General features: G+C 33.3%; 1 pseudogene; it reads left to right on the forward strand.

Annotated features, from left to right (window-relative positions):
- Nucleotides 1-1,898: 1,898 nt before the first annotated feature.
- Nucleotides 1,899-3,760, forward strand: LOC120168857 (annotated as a pseudogene).
- Nucleotides 3,761-4,150: the final 390 nt, after the last annotated feature.

Here is a 4,150-nt window from a genome sequence, read left to right on the forward strand (position 1 = left end):
TAATGACACACGAACGATGACACACGCTAATTTATGACTTGCAAAAAATGTGTCATAAAAAAATGTCATGTTTTTTAAAATCTGAATGATTTATGACTTACAATAATGTGTGTCATATTTAATAGTCATAATTCAAAAACACGGAGTATACTTTTAATTGTGTGTCATCTATAAAATTAGTATGTTAATTCCCCCCCCACATTATTTTCATCCTTTCCCGCTTATTCCCTTGGCCTCCTCGATAATCAGTTTACGCACGCATATGCTTCCCCCTTTTTCTCTTTTTCCCTCCTATACTTGCTCATTCGTTTTATTGATTGAATCCCAATAAGCTTTCCTTGCTTCCTTCCAAGGTTTATTCATTTTATTTTTTGAACATTTATGGGGTTTAACTGAAATTTTATTCTCCTTTCTTTTATGGATATCTAATTTATGGGTTTTTCTTGTGTTTGTGGCAGTTTTAATGGGTCTTATAATGGGCCAATCTCCATTTCTTATCTTCTACTACACGAATGTTTATATAATTGTTCCCTTTGGAATCGAAGTTTGATTCTTTCTTCGTAATGCTAAAAAATCTGGATTTGAGTTGAGATTTTGACGAAGGTCTGTTGATTTTTTCATTAGAGTTACGAAGTAGTTGTCATTTTCATGATTCTCATTGTTTCAATTCATTGAAAAAAGTATTGTTTCTTTCTTTTACTACTTTTTCATGGAAAAATCCTTTTTATTGCCTGGTTGTCAATCAACTGTTTTTTCTAATGGGTTCGGTCCGGATGGGGATTTATGAATCTTTCTCATTTCAACCTGTTTTTCATCGCAGCGAGGATTTTTTTTTAGCTAATGGATTTAGTTATACTAGCTAGATAAATACAACAATTTTAAGCTAAAAGAGATTACACAGTTCTTACCCAGCTAGGTAATGCATTTCTAGCACGTGGTCTCAATATTAGGCTTCGAGGTCAGAACTTGAAGTGAACTATTGGCACTATAGGAAAAAACATTAATGCATTACAATTTAGAAGCTACAAAAGTTTGTAAATGTGCTTGATGTAGGTGTATGATATACGTTGAATGCTTTAAGCAATTGAGAGAGAAAGAAGGTTGCCTGATTCAATGGCTTGAACATCGATTTGGGAGCCCTCGGGTTGAGAATCTATAAGCAGGAACCATGCTAGTAGAAGAATGTAAATTAGAGCTTGGCCTCTCATCTTTATGTAGGCGGTGCAATATTTTTGCGTGTTTTAGTGTATTTATAGGGTGGTGTTTTGCGTATGTAGGTGCAGGGTGATCCTATGGAATTATGTACAAGATTGTTAAGATTTAAAAACTGTGTTTCTAGTGATTGTGGGTTGACTTCCTCTAAGCTATCATTTCTCATCTATCATTGCATCCATGATATTAGCACTTATTGAGTGCTTTGTATCTTGTTGTCGGTATTGACTGTCGGGACCCGCCACCAAATATTTAGCTCCTGAATTGTTTTTATTGTTTCAAAACCAAGTTACTGTGTGTTGATACTTTGCAAATTTTTACTCCCGCCATTGCACGCTGAATTTTTTTTTGAAGACTTGGTTTAGTAGGTAAGCTAAAGGAGCATTTTGTTATTTGATTCATGTCAGCAGTTCTGTAACGAGGAAATTAGGCCTGGTGAAGTCAATGTCTTCAATCGTTCTTGTATTTATTTATTTTATAAATTACAAATGTTCGTGGATTATGTTCCTACCAAAGTTATCAGGATCACATATCGTTGTTAATAAGTTGAAAAAAAAGATAATCCCTGAGTCCACTATTACATGTTTGGTATCTTAATTCTCTGCTTCTAAGATTTGTGAATTACAATTCATATTTCAGGAAGTTCAAAACATTGCTTTTTTCTCTTCATTAAGGCTGGTCCAATAATGGAGTCCGAATTGCAAAATGGTGTGAAACAGCAACAACCAGCGCAGAGGATACAAATATACCCACCACTACCACTGGAGATTCCCCCTTTTGGATAGGTGCTCAAATTAGATCTCTTTTACTCACAGTTATGGGCCTGCATTGAGTCGATACATGGTGTTTTAAATTTGATCTTTTGTTTTGCAGCTATGTATGAAATAAATGCTAAGAAGTATTGGGATCAGTTCTACAGGCGGCATCAAGATAAAGTTAGTCCTCTTACAGTTTTGTTTAAGTTGTTTTCACCCCTTTTTATATCTACTAAGGTCATTGTTGAGATGTTGTGTTATTACTTAAATGCACTACATCTACTCCCCAAACCCGGATTTTGGACTGGCTGTTAAATAATGTTAAATGCTTTAATAGATACCTAAGGTTGAGGATCGAATGTTACTAAATTTCGGTTTTGTACTAGCAATGGTTGTGACAAACAACAAGGTTATTTTTGGTATCACTTCGAAAAGATGCAACTTATATAGAACCACTACTATAGAATTTTTATTATGTTCTTTGGTATAATGATTTTGAAATTATTTAATTCCTATCGTTTCAGTTTTTTAAAGATCGGCACTACCTAGACAAGGAATGTGATCAATACTTTTCTGTGAGTCGAAGCTAACTATTTTATTTTCTTTATTTTTGATTTTTTAATTCTTCAAGGTTATTAGTTTCCTTTTTTAACTAATTTTTTTATTAAATCAGAGAAGCGGAAGAAAACTTATTTTGGAGGTAAATCACTTAACATTTTCACTTACATATTATCCGTTCAATATCTATTTTGTGCTAAATAAATAGTCTTCCTACTAATACTATTTTCCTGAGTTTGAATCCGCAATAAGTTCTCTATTAATGCTAGGTTATTTGGAAATTAGCTTGTTTTAATTGAGTTGAGTAAATGAGAATAGTGCTAACATTTCTGCTTTCCCTATGAATTCTTATTTTATTCCTCTAAATGGTCTGGTAATCTTATTCAAGATGCCCTTATTGTTGAAGTGAATGGTGTGGCAAACCTTGTTGAATGTTGGTCACTATATATGGTAGAACTTGACTTTATTGTTCCTTATAGTGTGTGTTAAGTAGTTCCCCTTCTTGTCTAAGGTTCTTAAATTCACATGTAAGGTTTCTATATATTATAGAACTAATATTGTGACCTTGGTAATCAGGTTGGCTGTGGTGCTGGAAATGATGTATTCCCTCTATATGCTACATACCCAGAGGCTTTTGTTTATGCATGTGACTTTTCACAACGCGCAGTTAATTTGGTTAAGGTTTAGTTTCTTGTCCTAATTGCTCCAATTTTCATAATAGGAGATTGAGTTCCTATTATTTGAAAATTCAGTATGAATAGGTATTGCATCTTGAATGATTTATTTTCCCATATTATTGTAGGCGCATAAATACTTCAATGAGACTCGTGTAAGTGCTTTCGTCTGTGACCTGACCACAGATGACCTTAGCGAACATATTTCTCCTGCCTCTGTCGATGTTGTAACCATGGTATTTGAATAATCATTTGGATATTTCATTATCTGCCATGAGTGCTCATGTATTTTTTTTCTATCAACGATGGCTGACATTATAAGTAGATTTTTGTGTTATCTGTAGTATCGCCAGAGAATATGCCTTTAGTCTTACAGAATATCAAAAAAGTTCTTAAGGTCATTGATAATATTTTTGCATAATAGCAATATTTATAAATAGTTCTTATCTACCTTGCTTTTAAAACTAAACTTGGTAAATTTCTTCATTTTCAAATTTTTTGTTGTCTTTCTAGCCAAATGGTCATGTGTTGTTCCGAGACTATGTTGTTGGTGACCTTTGATAAGTTTATCTCAAATAATTTTGATTTCTATTGCAGCTAGAACTTTCTTCAATACTTTTCATGAAGACCATGAATTGATGCACTCACGAGACCTTCAAAAGTTGAAAAGGGTTCTTTCTCAGTCTCATTTGGAGATGGAACATACTGTTCTTTCTTCCTTTTTTTCTTACTTACTAATCACTTATATTTTTTGTACTCACCATCAGTTTTTTCCTTAATCAGGAGATGGAATTTGCTTGTTCTCTTAGGCGAGTAAAGTTAACATCAAGATATGTCAGGTAAAAGCCGTAAATTGTTTCTTTGGTAACTGCTAATAGATAAGAAAAGAATCTATTTGTTTCCTCATTTACTGTTGAATTTATTGTCAATCACTTCGACATTATTCCTATG

The sequence above is a fragment of the Hibiscus syriacus genome, unplaced genomic scaffold (genome assembly GCF_006381635.1).
Source record: "Hibiscus syriacus cultivar Baekdansim isolate YM2019G1 unplaced genomic scaffold, ASM638163v2 tig00111721_pilon, whole genome shotgun sequence".
NCBI classification, from domain to species: domain Eukaryota; kingdom Viridiplantae; phylum Streptophyta; class Magnoliopsida; order Malvales; family Malvaceae; genus Hibiscus; species Hibiscus syriacus.